The following is a 19,671-nucleotide window of genomic DNA, read 5'->3' on the forward strand; positions in this document are numbered from 1 at the left end:
TGTTTGTCATACTAAATGTTTTGTAACCGAAACTACGGGTTCTGCAAAAATTATCATTTAAAGTACGTTCAATAAGTCTGTAAACAAGTCTGTAAACATATAGTACTTTAAAACAATGATGTCACAGCCAAAGTACTGGCACGTATTGTTTGCTTTGATCTAGTAGATTTTATATAGATTTATCCCTTCGAATACGCCAGAATGAGCCAAAAAGTCCTCTACTATTTGATCTTGTTCTCCCTCAAATATAGCGCAAGACTTTCCCTCTTTTTTGGCGGTGAAATCTACTTAAGTCTCACATTATTTGTCCTTCGAAAGCATGTTAACTTAGAAGCCCGTCAATCTTTGACCCGCTCTTATCAAGAGTCCTTTGTCAGGTGTGTTAGGATCGAAATAATCAGGTGTATGCGGAAACTAGTAAGCTTCCATTTATCATAAAAGCCGAATATATTGATGTCACAGAAGGTGCCAAAGAACTATTATTGATAAAGGAGTTTATTAATGATATTGGCTTTGAGCAACCTAGGTACATCTTATTTTGTGATAATCAGAGTGCTATCTGTCTCACCAAGCACTCCACTTTTCATTCTAAGACCAAACAAATAAATAGAAAGTATCATTGGATAAGAATGGTCGTGGAAGAGAAATTATTTGAGGTTGAGAAGATACACACTGATGAAAATCTTTCGGATATGCTGATAAAAGTGGCAAATAAGCATGCGTTTTGTAAAAAATTGGCAGGCATGAAGCCTGACAATAGTTCCTCTACTTGAAGACATATTTGGCCCCTTGGCTAGAGGGGGAGTTTGTTGGGCTCATGTCCATGTTGTCCAGTCAAAGGCCCAATGCCTAATCCTATTCTCTTTTGATTTCCATTCCTATTCGGAATTGGATTCGGTTTTTATTCCTATTCAGAATTGATTTTGGCTTTAAGAGAAGCACCACTCATTATCTATAAATAGGACAACATTGAAAAATTATTCCATGCTCATTGATATAAGTCTTTGAAAGACTTTAGCACATAAGAGTAGTTTTTGAGAGAGCTTTCATCAAGAGAGAAGAGAGAAGAAAAAGTGTTTGTTTTGCTACAGATTTTTGTTCCGACCAGCCAACTTCAAATCATGGATTCTGATTCATTAACTGTTGGATCGGCCTGACATTTTGACCGAGTGTTCGTAACATCTTGGTCTTTGATTTGAACGGTGGAGATCGAATATAGAGGCTCGTAGCATCCAATTTCGAGCCCCGAACAACAGCTCTTTTTCCTACAAGAAAAGGGACTAGCCAAATATGAGAGATTTATAATTTTCTTCTATAAGAAGGAAAATCCAATTATGGTAAACATGTTGCCCTTTCCTTTAAGATATAGGAAAATCCAATATGGTAAAAAAATCACGACAACACCTAACAATACTCCCTCATATGAATTTAGCATCCTTGCTAAGATTTACCCCACCATCATACTGTTACGACAGTTCGCGACACACATTATTTAATTTGGCCCTTTAGACTTCATAGATTTCTTCTTTGAGCAACATCATATTGATCCCAAAGTCGAATATACTACTTTGAATTTGTTCTATATCATATTTAATCCAAGCTCCCCTAGTTGTGGGATTCACGTAAAGTACCTAATGCACCTCTTCTTTGAAGATCACAAATGTATGTAGTGACACTCTTTAGATTTATATAACAACATTTAAAAATTTCATGTAATTCTTCTGCAAAGCTAATAGGAGTGTATACACTACAAAAAATCGGAAAATTAACGGCGGTTTTAAAATGGCAGCTTATTTGAACCACTGTAATAAGCAAAACGTTATGGCGTTAGTTCAACAACTATATTATTTATTTGAAAAATGGCGGTTAAGTGTATAATATGGCGTAGTCAGACCGCTGCTACCTTTATTTCTATCAGGCACTAATCTCACCCTAAAAGATAGAACCCCCTCTGTCACTCTCCCTATCCCTCCCACCGATCTGGCGCATCCAGCGAATCCGTCATCTCTCTTCTCTTAATCTCTTCTCCTAAGGCCCTCGATTGGAAACTGAGTGATGTAGCTTTCGAACGGGAAGCTTCTGGTCTCCAATCACCAACCTTCGTCACGCGAATCTAGAGTTTCATCGTTGGTTAGCTTTGCTCTGTTAACTCCTAACTCCAAATAAGCAAGGTCCTCTCTACTTTTCCCTCATTTTCCCAATGTATTGATTATGGATTCATTTGGATCTAGGGTTTCATAGTGGTTTTCTTTTCTCTGTCAATATAATTGTTGGATATGCGCTTTTCTTGCTTTCTTTTATATAAAAAAAATTGTACTGATCTAAGGAAAAGTTTAATTTATTTCTGAAACTTGGTTGATTGAAGTAGGAGTTGTGCGTGAAGTAGAGCTTTTTATGGCCGTCTACTGCTATATCCTATAACTGATTTATATAATTATTTTGTTCAAAGGATTCGATTGTTTCAAAGGAGTAATTGTAGTGTCATTTAGGTGACATGAGAATTACATTTCTGCGGGCAAAGAAAATACCAATTGTTACTTCTTTACCCTTTTCCTCATCTTCTGCAAGTTTATGTGGCATTCTATTTCTAGTTTACTTTTTATCACTAAATGAATTTTTTTTATTAATGATATTATCAATAATTTTTTCTTATTTTAGCCTGGGAATTGCTGAAATTATATAGTTAGTGATTTAATTAAATCAAGCATTGTTTTAGTGAAAATTAGGTGCTTTTTTATTTTTCTTAATATATTGTGCTTGTTTTGCTGTGCCGACACCATTATTACAGTGAGGTGAAATGGCTGTTTGTTTTGGTTCAGTGGTTGTGCAATCCGTGCTACTTTCAGCGTTATGACTTTGCGAGCTTCACTGTACATGGATGAGTCTTAATTGATTATATTGATTGAATCAAGAGCTTTGTGTGGTATTTTTTGGTCATTTATATATTCTCTTATGTGAGTTATGAAGTGCTATTGTAGGTCTTTCTCTTCTTTTAAATAGGCATACTTGGCAACATGAATTGACTTAAATTTACTGATTCAAATATGTTCTTTTCATATATGTTTAATGTACTTGAATTAAATTTAGTATTCATTTTTTTTTAGATTTTATCATTGGTATCTGGTTTTTATTACACTTTTGAGTAATCTTTTTTACATATGTTTAGTTTACTGGATTGGAAAAATTTATAGGCTCTAACACCGAATGGATCTTCCCTTCTTAATCATACAGAAGCGTGAGCCCATACGCTGGAAATATTACACAAAAGAATTGGTCCTCGGCTCCTCGCTTCGTAGACATGTACTAAGAGGCATGTGAAAGTATGTGAGGCATCAGATTTCTTTTCAGTTTACAATCTTTTCATTACTCGTTGGTTGGCTGTCACGACCCAAAATCTCACCCGTCGTGATGACACCTATCTCAATACTAGGCAAGCCAAAAATCTTAACAAATCACAATTTCTCTTAAGATTGAAAATATAATATTTAAATACAATACAAACACCTCCCAAAATCTGGTGTCACTGAGTACATGAGCATCTAATATGAATACAAGTCTGAAAAATACTCATACTATAATAGTCTGAGACCAAATACGATAAACAAAGAGATAGAGAAGGAGAAACAAGGTCTGCGGAACACGACAGCTACCTCAAAATCTCCTGAAAATTAACCGCGCGAAAGGATCAACACCCGCTATGTGCGGGAACACCTGGATCTGCACACGAAGTGCAGGGTGTAGTATGAGTACAACCAACTTAGCAAGTAACAATAATAAATAAGGAACTGAATATAGTAACGAGCTACACAGTTATGGTTAATTTCGAGTAATTCCAGCAAAGAATAAACATGCTATCAAATCTGGCAGATTAATGTCACATCAATTTTTATACAGTTCCTGTTCATGTAATCTGTATATGAACAATCTTTCAGAGATTTCATAATAATGACAGATAACAACTAAGTACAACAACAAATGGAAATCAAGTACAACCTCTTAGGACAATAATCACTCACTGGGCTCCCAGCCCTCACCACTCCCTGGGCTCCCAGCCCTCATCACTCTCTCAATGGGTACCAACGCTCACTAGGGGTGTACAGACTCCTAAGGGGCTCCTACAGCCCAAGCGCTATAATCTGCACGGACAACTCACGTGCCATAATATAAATATCAGGATCTGCACGGCCAACTCACGTGCTACACGGCCAACTCACGTGCTATAGTATAATATAAGGATCTGCACGGCCAACTCACGTGCTGTAGTATAATATAAGGATCCGCACAGCCAACTCACGTGATGTAGTATAATATAAGGATCTGCACGGCCAACTTACGTGCTGTAGTATAATATAGGGATCTGCACAGCCAACTCACGTGCTATAGTATCAATATCTCACAATCAGGCCCTCGGCCTCACTCAGTCATAAATCTTTCCAGTCTCTCGGGCTCTCAATAATCATGAAATCAGCCCAAACAACAATGATATGATGTATCAATAATAATAACAGAGACTGAGATAAAAGGTGCAAGTAAAAACTGAGACTGAGTACATATAGCATTTAGCAGGCAATTCAACAAGTACGCGACCCCTGTGGGTCCCAACAGTACTATCACATAGCCTAAGCATGATTTATAATATGATTTACAGTCAAATTTTATCAACACATAGAGAGCATATAGCTAAAAATAAATTATTCAACTTTACAGCTTCCCGGGACGGACCAAGTCATAATCCTTTCGGTGCACGCCCATACGCCCGTCACCTAGCATATGCGTCACCTTCAAAATAATCACATAATACCAAAATCCGGGGTTTAATACCCTCAGGACCAGATTTAAAACTGTTACTTACTTCAAGCCGTGAAATTCTTATTCTGCAATGTCCTTTCCTCATGAATTGGTCTCCAGATGCCTCGAATCTGGTCATAAATAATTCGTTTCAGTCAATAAAATTCATTGAAATTAATTACATAAGAAAATAATGATTTTTCATAAAAATTCAAAAATTAGTTCAAAAGTCGTCCGTGGGGCCCACGTCTCGGAACTCGACAAAACTTACAAAATTCGAAAGCCCATTCAACCATGAGTCTAACCATACCAATTTTTATCAAAATCCGATCCCAACTCGACCCTCAAATCTTCAATTTAAACTAAGAGGGTTTTCAAACTTTTTCAACTTAATTCACCAATTAAATGATAAAAACAACCATGGATTCGGATAATTTAACCAATATTGAGTTAAGAACACTTACCCCATTATTTTCCTTGAAAAACTCCCGAAAATCGCCTCTTCCCGAGCTCAAATCCGTCAAAAATTCAGAACTTAAACTCTCTGCTCAAACATTTGCTCTACGCGATCGCGAAAATTCCCACGCGATCGCGAAGAACAATTTTCCATCACCCAGATTTTACTTTACGCGATCGCGGACTTTCCCACGCGATCGCGATGCACATCATCACAGACATACGCGATCGCGGACTAGTCCACGCGATCGTGAAGCACAAAATGCGTGACTTCTACTCCGCTCCACTTACTCTACGCGAACGCGACCTTCTTCATGCGTTCGCGAGTCACAAAATTCCAGAGCTACGTGATCGCATCCTGCTTCATGCGATCGCGAAGCACAAAATGCCACTGCCTCACAATAACCCTACGCGATCGCAGATATCCCCACGCGATCGTGTAGAATAAAAACCCCCACTGACCAAATAAGCCTACGCGATCGCAGACGCATTCACGCGATCGCGTAGAAGGAAAACATCATCAGATATTAGAAAATTCCAGCAGCTGTTCAAGTCCAAATTTTTGATCCGTTAACCATCCAAAACTCACACGAGCCCCTCGGGACCTCGACCAAATATACCAACAAGTCCTAAAATATCATACGGACTTAGTCAAACCCTCAAATCACCTCAAACAATGCTAAAACCATGAATTACACCCCAATTCAAGCCTAATGAACTTTGAAATTTCTAATTTCTACAAATGACTCCGGAACCTACCAAATCACGTCCGATTGACCTCAAATTTTGTACACAAGTCATAAATGACATAACAGAGGTATTCCAATTTTCAGAATCGGATTCCGACCCCGATATCAAAAAGTCAACCCTTCGGTCAAACGTCTCAAAAATTAAACTTTCGGCATTTCAAGCCTAATTCCTCTACGGACTTCCAAACAATATTCCGGACACGCTCCTAAGCCCAAAATCACCATACAGAGCTATTGGAATCATCAAAATTCAAATCCGAGGTCTTTTATACATAGGTCCATATCCGGTCTACTTTTCTAACTTAAATTTTTAATTATGAGACTAAATGTCCCATTTCTCTCTGAGTTCTTTCTAGACCCGAACCAACTAACCCAATAAGTCATAAATCAATTGCAAGACATAAATTGAGTAGTAACTGGGGGAACGGGGTTATAATATTCAAAATGACCGGCCGGGTCATTATATTCTCCCCCGTCTTAAACAAACGTTCATCCTCGAACAGGTTTAGAATAATACATGAAGTCTCAAATAAGTGTGGATATTTATTCCGCATCTCCTGCTCAGCCTCCCAAGTAGCTTCTCCGACTGGCTGGCCTCTCCACTGCACCTTCACTGATGCTATGTTCTTTGACCTCACCTTTCGAATCTGCCGGTCTAAAATAGCCACCGGCTCCACATCATAAATCAAATTACTGTCCAGCTGTACTGTATTGAAATCCAGAATGTGAGACAGATCCCCGACATACTTTCGGAGCATGAATACATGGAACACTGGATGAACACCTGATAGACTAGGTGGCAAAGCAAGTTCATAAGCCACCTCCCTAATTTTCTTAAGTATCTCAAAAGGCCCAATATATCGAGGGCTCAACTTGCCCTTTTTCCCGAAACTCAACATACCCTTCATGGGTGAAATCTTGAGCAGAACCTTCTCCCCAACCATGTGAACAACATCACGAACCTTCCTATCGGCATAACTCTTCTGTCTAGACTATGTCGTGCGAAGCCGTTCCTGAATCACTTTGACATTCTCTAAAGCATCCTGAACTAAGTCAGTACCCAATAGCATAACCTTACCCAGCTCAAACCAACCCACCAGAGACCGACACCGTCTCCCATATAAACTTCATACGGAGCCATCTGAATGCTTGACTGGTAGCTATTATTGTAAGCAAACTCTGCGAGTGGCAGAAATTGATCCCAAGAACCCCCAAAATCAATGACACAAGCGCGTAGCATATACTCCAATATCTTAATAGTGCGCTCGGACTGTCCGTCTGTCTGAGGGTGAAATGTTGTACTCCACTGAACCTGTGTGTCCAATTCTTACTGCACTGCCCTCCAAAACTGTGAGGTAAACTGCGTACCCCGATCTGAAATAATGGACACCGGCACACCATATAGGCGAACAATCTCACGAATATAAATCCCAGCCAACCGCTCCGAAGAATAATTAGTACTGACTGGAATAAAATGCGCAGATTTGGTCAACCGATCTATTATCACCCAAATAGCATCAAACTTTCTCAAAGTCCGTAGGAGTCCAACTACAAAGTCCATGGTAATACGCGCCTACTTCCACTCTGGAATTTCAAGTCTCTGTAGCAATCCGCCCGGTCTCTGGTGCTCGTACTTTACCTGTTGACAATTTAAACACCGAGATACAAACCCAACTATATCTTTCTTCATCCGCCTCCAACAATAGTGCTGTCTCAAATCCTTATGCATCTTCGCGGCGCCTGGATGAATAGAGTACCGCGAACTGTGAGCTTCCTGGAGAATCAGCTCACGCAAACCATCTACATTAGGTACACATAGCCTGCCCTGCATCCGTAGTACACCGTCATCTCCAATAGTGACTTCCTTGGTATCATCGTGCTGAACCGTGTCCTTAAGGACAAGCAGATGTGGATCATCATACTGGTGCTCTCTGATGCGATCATATAAAGAAGACCGAGAAACCACACAGGCCAAAACTCGATTCGACTCAGAAACATCCAATCTAACAAACTAATTAGCCAAAGCCTGAACCTCCAAGGCTAAAGGTCTCTCTTCTACCGGTAAGTATGCTAAGCTGCCCAAACTCTCTGCCTTACGACTCAAGGCATCGGCCACCACATTGGCCTTTCCGGGATGATAAAGAATGGTGATATCATAATCCTTAAGCAACTCCAACCACCTTCGCTGTCGCAAGTTAAGATCCTTCTGTTTAAACAAATGTTGTAGACTCCGATGATCGGTATATACCTCACACTGGACACCATACAAGTAATGCCACCAAATTTTCAAGGCATGAACAATAGCTGTGAACTCAAGATCGTGGACTGGATAATTCTTCTCATGTACCTTTAACTGTTTGGACGCATAGGAAATCACCCTACCGTCTTGCATAAGTACTGCGCTGAGACCAATCCGCGATGTATCACAATACACAGTATAAGACTCTAAACTTGTAGGCAACACCAATACTGGAGTTGTAGTCAAAGTTGTCTTGAGCTTCTAAAAGCTCTCTTCACATTCATCCGACCACCTGAACGGAGCACCTTTCTAGGTCAATTTAGTCATAGGCGATGCAATAGACGAGAAACCCTCCACGAAATGATGATAATAACCGGCCAAGCCGAGAAAACTCCGAATCTCAGTAACTGAGGATGGTTTGGGCCAATTCTGAACTGCCTCTATTTTCTTCGGATCCACCTTAATACCTTCACCGGACACTATATGTCCCAAGAATGCCACCGAACTAAGCCAGAACTCACACTTAGAGAATTTGGCATAAAGTTTCTCCTCTATCAGCCTTTGTAATACAGTACCTAGGTGTTGTGCTTGCTCACCAGAATATCATCAATGAATACCATGGCAAATAAATCAAGATATGGCTGAAATACATTATTCATCAAATGCATAAATGCTGCTAGGGCATTGGTTAGCCCAAAAGACATCACAAGAAATTCATAGTAGCCATAACGAGTCCTGAATGCCGTCTTTAGTATATCCGAATCCCGAATTTTTAATTGGTGATACCCAGACCTCAAATTAATTTTGGAGAACACCCTCGCTCCCTGAAGCTGGTCAAATAAATCATCAATAATCGGCAATGGATATTTATTTTTGATTGTAACTTTGTTCAATTGTCTATAATCAATGCATATCTGCATAGTACCATCTTTATTTTTCACAAACAGAACCGGTGCACCCCAAGGTGACACACTAAGCCTAATAAATCCCTTTTCAAGGAGTTCCTGAAGTTGCTCTTTCAATTCTCTTAACTCAGCGGGTGCCATACGATACGGAGGAATAGAAATGGGTTGAGTGCCCTGCACCAAGTCAATACCGAAATCAATATCCCTGTCGGGTGGCATACCCGGCAGGTCTGCAGGAAATACATCCGAAAAGTCTCGCACGACCGGTACTGAATCAATAATAGGAGCATCTGCATCAACATCTCTCACAAAGGCCAAATATGACAAGCATCCCTTTCCAACCATACGTTGGGCCTTCAAATAAGAAATTACCCTGCTAGGAACAAGATCTAGAGAACCCTCCATTCAACCTTTGGCAACCCCGGCATCATCAACGTCACGATTTTTGCGTGACAGTCTAGAATATCATGACATGGAGACAACCAATCCATGCCCAGGATTACATCAAAATCAACCATATCGAGTAATAAGAGATTGACTCTAGTCTCCAGTTCCCCAATAGTTACTACACACGACCGATACACACGATCCACAGTAATAATATCGCCCACCGGTATAGATACACAAACAGGTGAAACTAAGGACTCACAGGGCATATCCATATAATGAGCAAAATACGATGATACATATGAATAAGTGGAACTAGGGTCAAATAATATAGAAGCCTCCTTGTGGCACACTGAAACAATACCTGTGATCACTGCGTCTGAGGCAACGACATCTGGCCTGGCAGAAAAAACATAGAATCGAGCCTGCCCGCCTCCTGATCGGCCTCCCCCTCTTGGGCGACCCCTAGCTGCCTGACCCCCACCCCGAGATAGCAGGGCGGGTAGTGTAACTGATGGTGCTAGTGCCGTCGGTCGAGAACTCTTCTGTGAAACCCCACTCAACAGCCTAGGACACTCTCTCTTGAAATGACCAAATTCTCTGTACTCAAAACAACCCTTCCTCTATCGGAACTGCTGCTCCTGATAACCCGAGGGATGACCTGCATAAGCCTGTGCGGACGAGGCATGATGAGAACTCTGTGCTGGTAGTGCACTGAATAAAGACTGGCCTGAGTGAGCATTGTAAGAACCATGGCTAGCTGATGCACCACGATGAGCTGGACGACCCATCTGAGCGTGTCTGTAAGAACGACCCCTACCACAGTGAAACTGACCCCCTGAACGAACACCGTTGTAATCACTCGGACCACGAGGCCTCTTAGCTTCTCTCTCTCCACGTTCCTGGCTACGAACCATCTCTATCTGCCGAGCAATGTCCACTACCTCATCAAAAGTAGCACCAGATACTCTCTCCCTAGTCATAAGTAACTACAGCTGATATGTGAGGCCATCAATGAACCTCCTAATCCTCTCTCTATTAGTGGGAACCAACCAGACTGCGTGACGAGCCAACTCAAAAAATCTCATCTCGTACCGCGTCACGGACATATCACCCTGGCGAAGCTGCTCAAACTGTCTACGCAACTCTTCTCCGCGGGACTGATGTACGAACTTCTCCAAAAAGACCACGGAGAACTGATGCCAAGTAAGGGGTGCTGCGCTAACAGGCCTACATCTCTCGTAAGTCTCCTACCATCTGAATGCAGACCCAGAAAACTGAAAAGTAGTGAATGAGACCCCACTGGTCTCCAAAATACCCGCTATCCGAAGCATCCGTTGGCACCTATCCAGAAAATCCTGAGTATCCTCTGACTCAGTACCGCTAAATGGTGGAGGTCGAAGCCTCTCAAATCTCTCAAGTCTCCTCTGCTCATCATCTGCCATAACAGGAACTACCGGGGCCTGAGCAGCTACAACCGGTTGGGCTGGTAGTGCCCCCGGTATCTGAAGTCCCTGTACTACCTAGTCTGGAGTACGGGAAATGGGGGTATGAGTACCTCCTCCAGCCTGAGAAGTGGCAGGTGCGGCTTGAGCCGAAACCACCTGAGCAAAGCAGTGCAGGCTGCCAATATCTGGGCCAAAGTCTTATGAATGCCTGGAATCTGCTCCTGTGCTGGAACAACTGGTGGTACTACAGGTGCTATTCCAACTGTGGTACGAGCTACACCTCGACCTCTACCTCGGCCCCGGCCTCTCGCGGCCCTAACTGGTGGCACTGGTGTCTGACCGTCCGATCTGGTAGTACGTGTCCTCACTATCTATGAGAGAATAGAATAGCAGAAATTTAGTTTCCAGAATCAACAAATTCGCACGACAGAATACAAGAAAGTGAAATTTTCCTAAAGGTTCTGTCGCCTCTCGAAGATAAGTACAGACGTCTCCGTACCGATCCGCAAGACTCTACTAAACCTGCTCATGACTCGTGAGACCTATGTAACTTAGGCTCTAATACCAACTTGTCACGACCCAAAATCTCACCCGTCATGATGGCGCCTATCTCAATACTAGGCAAACCGAAAATCTCAACAAACCACAATTTCTCTCAAGATTGAAAATATAATATTTAAATACAATACAAACACTTCTCAAAACCTGGTGTTACTGAGTACATGAGTATCTAATATGAATACAAGTCTGAAAAATACTCATATTATAATAGTCTGAGACCAAATACGATAAACAAAGAGATAGAGAAGGAGAGACAAGGTCTGCGGAATACGGAAGCTACCTCATAATCTCCTGAAAATCAACCGCGGGAAAGGATCAACACCCGCTATGTCCGGGAACACCTGGATCTGCACACGGAGTGCAGGGTGTAGTATGAGTACAATCAACTCAGCAAGTAACAATAATAAATAAGGAACTGAAGATAGTAACGAGCTACATAATTATGGTTCATTTCGAGTAATTCTAGCAAAGAATAGACATGCTATCAAATCTGGCAGATTAATGTCACATCAATTTTAATACAGTTCCTGTTCATGTAATCCGTATATCAACAATCTTTCATAGATTTCACAACATTGACAGATAGCAACTAAGTGCAACAACAAATGAAAATCAAGTACAACCTCTTAGGGCAACAATCACTCACTGGGCTCCCAGCCCTCATCACTCCCAGGGCCCCCAGCCCTCATCACTCTCTCAATGAGTACCTGCCCTCACTGGAGGTGTACAGACTCCGGAGGGGCTCTTACAGCCCAAGCGCTATAATCTGCACAGATAACTCACGTGCGATAATATAAATATCTGGATCTGCACGGCCAACTCACGTGATGCACGGCCAACTCACGTGCTATAGTATAATATAAGGATCTGCACGGGGAAACTCACGTGCTGTAGTATAATATAAGGATCCGCACGGCCCACTCACGTGCTGTAGTATAATATAAGGATCTGCACGGCCAACTCACATGCTGAAGTATAATATAAAGATCCGCATGGCCAACTCACGTGCTATAGTATAATATAGGGATCTGCACGGCCAAGTCACGTGCTATAGTATCAATATCTCACAATCAGGCCCTCGGCCTCACTCAGTCATAAATCTTTCCAGCCTCTCGGGCTCTCAATAATCATGAAATTAGCCCAAACAATAATGATATGATGTATCAATAATAATAACAGAGACTGAGATAAAATGTGCAAGTAAAAATTGAGACTGAGTACATATAGCATTTAACAGGCAATTCAACAAGTACGCGACCCCTGTGGGTCCCAACAGTACTATCACATTGCCTAAGCATGATTTCTAACATGATTTACAGTCAAATTTTATCAACACATAGAGAGCATATAGCTAAAAATAAATTAATCAACTTTACAGCTTTCCGGGACGGACCAAGTCACAATCCTTTTGGTGCACGCCTATACGCCTGTCACCTAGCATGTGCGTCACCTTCAAAATAATCACATAATATCAAAATCCTGGGTTTAATACCCTTAGGACCAGATTTAAAACGGTTACTTACTTCAAGCTGTGAAATTCTTATTCTGCAATGTCCTTTTCTCGTGAATTGGTCTCCAAACGCCTCGAATCTAGTCATAAATAATTCGTTTCAGTCAATAAAATTCATTGGAATTAATTCCATAAGAAAATAATGATTTTCCATAAAAATCCAAAAATTAGCTCAAAAATTGCCTGTGGGGCCCACGTCTCGGAATTCGATAAAATTTATAAAATCTGAAAGCCCATTTAATCATGAGTCTAACCATACCAATTTTATCAAAATCCGACCCCAACTCGACCCTCAAATCTTCAATTTAAACTAAGAGGGTTTTCAAACTTTTCCAACTTAATTCACCAATTAAATGATAAAAACAACCATGGATTCGGGTAATTTAACCAATATTGAGTTAAGAAGACTTACCCCATTGTTTTCCTTGAAAAACTCCCGAAAATCGCCTCTTCCCGAGCTCAAATCCGTCCCATTTTCAGAACTTAAACTCTCTGCCCAGACATTTGCTCTACGCGATCGCGAACATTCCCACGCGATCGCGAAGAACAATTTTCCATCGCCCAGATTTTAATCTACGCGATCGCGGACTTTCCCACGCGATCGCGATGCACAACATCACAGACATACGCGATCGGGACTAGTCCACGCGACCGTGAAGCACAAAACCTGTGATTTCTACTCCGCTCCACTTACTCTACGCGAACGCGACCTTCTTCACGCGTTCGCGAGTCACAAAATTCCAGAGCTACGCGATCGCATCCTGCTTCATGCGATCGCGAAGCACAAAATGCCACTGCCTCACATTAACCCTACGCGATCGCAGATATCCCTAGGCGATCACGTAGAATAAAAAACCCCTACTGACCAAATAAGCCTACGCGAACGTAGACGCATTCACGGGATCGCGTAGAAGGAAAACATCATCAGATATCAGAAAATTTCAGCAGCTGTTCAAGTCTAAATTTTTGATCCGTTAACCATCCAAAAATCACCCAAGCCTCTCGGGACCTCGATTAAATATACCAACAAGTCCAAAAATATCATACGGACTTAGTCGAACCCTCAAATCACCTCAAACAATGCTAAAACCATGAATTACACCCCAATTCAAGCCTAATGAACTTTAAAATTTCTAATTTCTACAAACGACTCCGGAACCTACCAAATCACGTCCTATTGACCTCAAATTTTGCACACAAGTCATAAATGACATAACAGAGGTATTTTAATTTTTAGAATCGTATTCCGACCCCGATATCAAAAAGTCAACCCCCCGGTCAAACTTCTCAAAAATTAAACTTTCGGCATTTCAAGCCTAATTCCTCTACGGACTTTTAAATAATATTCCGGACACGCTCCTAAGCCCAAAATTACCATACGGAGCTATTGGAATCATCAAAATTCAAATCCGAGGTTGTTTACACATAGGCCCATATCCGATATACTTTTCTAACTTAAATTTTTAATTATGAGACTAAGTGTCTCATTTCACTCCGAGTTCCTCCCGGACCCGAACCAGCTAACCCGATAAGTGATAAATTAATTGAAAGACATAAATTGGGCAGTAATAGAAGAACGGGGTTATAATATTCAAAACGACCAGCTGGGTCGTTACATTGGCTGTCTTCATTGCGTAGTCTATTTGGCAATAACATCCAGCATTTATGAGAGTTTGATTTAGAAGTATTTGCCATAAAGTTCCTATTTGCAGTCTACTGAAGACAAGCACATGATTTCTTCTTTCTAATCTTTGTTTAGATCAATCATATAAATCAAACTCCAGCTGATCTACTTTCTTTAGTGATTCGCAGTGACTTTAATAACTTTATGGTCTACTCTAATATGAACATTAGATATGCATCATGTATTATATGAAAAATAATCAAATGATAGTATCTTTCGTTATTTTTATTTTACATGTGAGGTGATAATAGTTTTTTGAAAGTCGTTCAAAATCTTAATGTTATAAATAACAACTCTTCTGTTTTTATTGTACATGTGAGATGATAATAGTTTTGATGTCTTTCTATATCTTTGTGTTATTGACAAAACATGACTTGTTAAGAAAGTTAGTTGGTGACATATAGAAAGTTGGGTACATGTAGCTTTTTATTTTCTATTGCTTTCCATAATTTGGACCTCAGTATTCTGGTTTGCGTATTTGATTCAGAGGCTCTTCAGCCATATTATTTTGATGTTAAATCAAAATGATCATCATTTAGAGAACCGAGTTACTTTACGAGATATATATGAATTAGCAGATTGCTCTGCATCCTTGTTTTCTTTAGAGATAAGAGGCTTGAGAAATATGATTGATAACTTGTTCTGTAAATTGCTAGATAGAAATTTGATACTCGATTGAAGTTTAAGTATTTTTCTTGAGGTGTGTCAAGAGAATATACTATGAGCAGAAGTTAACATAATCAGGACTGAGATATGCAAAATTATTTTTTCAATTTCTTTAGTCCGCCAAGTCACGCAATTGAGTCAGTTGTTGGTTAGCTTTATTTGAGTTTCCTGTTGAATTGACATCCATATTTACTTTGAGTCTGATCAACAACTTTTATGTATTTTATGAGTTACATGGTATCATTGCTAGGAGTTAGAGTTAGACTAAAAAAGTGTTTGCTTCTTGTAAACACTCGTCGAAATTTAACTTCTATATGTGATGTAACTTTTTTATGCAGGGAACAGGAATTAGAGCTTCTAAGGAAAGATATCTGAGAAAAGATATTCCTGGAGATGAAGATGAGTTTAAAAAATTAGTTAAAAAGATCCCCCAAATAGCAGTTCTGTTTGGATAAATATACATGACATTTCTGGTGTTTTTAGCTGATGTTAAGTAGGCAGACTCAATGCAGATTACACCGAGTGCTCATTCAAAAATGTTGCAAGAAATGACTATGATTCTTTTTGGAATTTTAGTTTATCTGATGATGTAATATTGAAGTACCTATACTTGTTTTTTAATAATATATATTTTATTTAATTGATGACTTGTATTTGTGTCAGAATTATTCTATAGTATTTGACATGTTTTGATACATTAGCATGATAAAGAGGATTAATTATAAGACAAATAAGTAAATAAGATAATGGAACATAATTGTGGCAGTTTTGACCGCCAGTTTAAACATGTAGTACATATGGGAACACAATTCGGGCGGTTCTGAACCGCCGTAGTATGCAATTTGGAAACCGCCGCTTTATCAAATGTTAGATTATGGCAGTTTTTGAAAAACTGCCGCAATGTGTTACTGGCGAGCGAAATTCTGGCGTTTATCGAAACTGCTATTTCAGTCTATTGTGGCGGTTTTAAACCGCCGTTATACGCCAAAATAATCGCCGTTATAACACTGTTTCTTTGTAGTGATAGGTTGAAATTTGTCTCAGTACTTAGGGCAAAATAACATCGAGAAAAGAGTCATTCGAGGTCGACCAGGAGATAGCGAGGCTCGTGGTCGAGATGCAAATAATGGTCAATACCGAGCATCGCAAAAAGAGCTGTAACAGCTAGTTTATTAGAATAGGGAATTAAAGAGAATATTCTATTGAATATTCTCTACACTTGTACTACTAGGGTTTACTGGAGGTATGTTCCATATAAATAAAAAGTTAATGAATAGGGGACTTTGCTAAAAGATTCTCTCACTCTCTTGTAAAGATACAAAGATTACTTTTTTATCAAGATTCTTGCTCATATTATTCGATACTTTTTCATCATTGTTTGTCAGTCATCATTGTCAGGAGAAATAATCACCTAGCTCATTGTTTATTGGGTGAACCACTTCTTCTATTTACTTAAATACCATTTATTGTTATTTATTGCTAGTTACTTCTCCATCAATACATATATCTTTCGAAACACATAGTAAATGTTACCGTTGATTCTCTACTAGATCTGTCTAAACGTTAACCATTTTGTTAGAATCCACTGTTGGGATTTTAAGCTTGTGTAGCTTAAAGAGGGTGAATGAGAAATGGAGGAAAAATGAAATATTTGAGTTTCCCTTGGGAAAGGGACATTATCCCATATCGGAGAAAGAAAAGGCTTTTGATGGGTATATATATAATTGCACTTCTTCTAGCTCTTAAAGAGTTAAGAAAAAGGCAAGCCTCGCTCCGTCGTCGTCGCTCGCTCGGCTCGGCTCGGCTTCAGCTTCGGCTTCGGATTCGGATTTGGTCAAAGATAGATTGATTGATTAATTTTTTTGGACAAAATTCCTTTCAATTATTTAATTAATTAATTAAATAATTAACGAAAAAATCAATCTGGAATAACCCATGACCCGCGACCCGGTTCGGTCAGACCCGTTTTCTTTTCTGAATTATTTTAAATATATTTTTTCCGTAATATTTCAAACACTCCTTTTCCAACAGCCATGGCTGTTTCTGAAAGGTTGCAAACCTTTTCAGAAACAATGCTAGCAACTCTATAAATAGAGTTTGAATCCCAGAATCTTTCCTTACGAAATTTTCTGAGCTTCTTCTTCTTCTTCTTCTTCTGCACAATATTTTTCAGTGTGTTTTACGACCATTGAGTGGTTCGCACTTCATCAGAGTTTTTGGTACCAATACACTGGTGAGTTAAATCGTTCTATCCTGGGAGGATATATTCCAGCACCTCGGGTACTTGAGGGGAATAATTTCCTTAAGGACACACTGTGTATTCAGTGGGCTCGATTTATTCCTATACTATTTTTTTTATTTTCCAGAATCTATTTCGTTAAACAAGTATAACTAACTTTCTGTTTTATTTTTTCAGAAAGTTTAATTATTTATTATAGCAATACAGAATAATAACAGTCTTAAGGAAATTAATTTTTTTTATATTCTGTATTTTGTTTGTGGAGATTAAAACCTGTGTGGTTTTCTACTCCTTCTGAATTTTACTATTCTGATTTGAAGATATAAAAACTTAATCAGAGTATTGAAATTCGTAAAACGATTTGAAGATCATAAAAACTTCATCATTTTTCTGTAAAACAGTATATAAAAACTTCGGTTTTATTTATTATACATACTATTTTTTTGTTCATAACAGTATTGTGTACTGTTCTGATTTTGCCATTAATTGAACTCTTCTGTTGTGTATAGTGAGAAATGGTAATTGATAACGAAAATTCTTCTGCGACTATTGTGGCAACGACTATAGCCTCGTCAAGCCAGACTATTGTTCCACCGGCAGAGAAACCGGAGAAATTTTTCGGAGCCAACTTCAAAGGATGGCAGCAAAGGGTGTTCTTCTTGCTTACCACACTTGGTATGCAGAAATTCACTAGTGAAGAACCTCCAGTGCCTGCTGCGGACATGCCGGACAACGAGAAATTCATGATTGTTGAGGCGTGGAAGCAGGCAGATTTTTTTTGCAAAGGCTATATCTTAAGTGCTTTAGAGGATGACTTGTACAATGTGTACAGTGCGATGAATACTTCGAAAGAATTATGGGACGCACTTGAGAAGAAGTACAAGACTGAAGATGCATGCTTGAAGAAGTTTGTGGTTGCCAAGTTTCTAGACTATAAAATGATAGAAAGTAAAATTGTTGGAACCTAAGTTCAGGAGCTTCAACTTATTTTTCATGACCTTATTACTGAAGGTATAGTCGTGAATGAAGCATTTCAAGTGGCTGCAATGATAGAAAAATTTCCTCCTTCATGGAGAGATTTCAAGAACTATCTTAAGCACAAGCGCAAAGAAATGAAGTTGGAAGATCTTGTGATTCGTCTCAAGATTGAGAAAGACAACAAAACAGTCGAGAAGAAGTCTCGTGGAAATTCAACGATCATGGGAGCTAATATAGTTGAGGAAACTGCTCCAAAAAGTAAGAAGAGAAAGAGGTCTTCTGGACAGACTAAGGAGCAGAACAAAAAGAAATTCAAGAGCAGCTGCTACAATTGTGGAAAAACCGGTCACAAAGCCCCTGATTGTCGTCTCCCGAAAAAGTATAAGAAGAAGGGACAGGCCAACATAGTGGAGAAGAATTATGACATTGATGATCTGTGTGCAATGCTTTCGGAATGCAACCTAGTTGGAAATCCGAAGGAGTGGTGGATTGACTCTGGAGCCACTCGACATGTTTGTGCTGTCAAGGAAGCATTTGCGACTTACTCTACTGCTGGTCCCGAAGAAGAGCTTTCCATGGGAAATACTGCAACAGCCAAGATTGAAGGTTATGGGAAGATATTCCTGAAGATGACTTCCGGCAAGGTGTTAACGCTCAACAACGTTCTTCATGTTCCTACTATTAGGAAGAATTTAGTTTCTACTTCTTTGCTTGTTAAGAACTGATTCAAATGTGTATTTGTTTCTGATAAAGTTGTTGTAAGCAAGAATGAAATGTATGTTGGAAAGGGCTACCTCACAGAGGGCCTCTTCAAACTAAATGTAATGGTTGTTGACAGTATGAATAAAATTGCAGCTTCTTCTTATTTATTGGAGTCAAATGATTTATGGCATATTCGTTTAGGACATGTCAATTACAAAACCTTGCGGAAGTTAATTAATTTAGAAGTGTTGCCTAAATTCGAGTGTAATAAATCAAAATGTCAAATATGTGTTGAGTCTAAGTTTGTAAAACATCCTTATAAGTCTATTGAAAGGAATTCAAATCCTTTAGACTTAATT

At 39.6% G+C, this 19,671-nt stretch overlaps 1 long non-coding RNA gene across 1 annotated transcript; it reads left to right on the top strand.

Moving 5' to 3' along the window:
* Positions 1-1,823: 1,823 nt before the first annotated feature.
* On the top strand, positions 1,824-16,037 carry LOC104106228 (uncharacterized). The gene is made up of 2 exons (XR_688558.4): positions 1,824-2,171; positions 15,732-16,037. It is a non-coding gene; the product is annotated as an uncharacterized lncRNA (long non-coding RNA).
* The last annotated feature ends 3,634 nt before the right edge of the window (positions 16,038-19,671 follow it).

The sequence above is a fragment of the Nicotiana tomentosiformis genome, chromosome 2 (genome assembly GCF_000390325.3).
Source record: "Nicotiana tomentosiformis chromosome 2, ASM39032v3, whole genome shotgun sequence".
NCBI classification, from domain to species: Eukaryota; Viridiplantae; Streptophyta; class Magnoliopsida; order Solanales; family Solanaceae; genus Nicotiana; species Nicotiana tomentosiformis.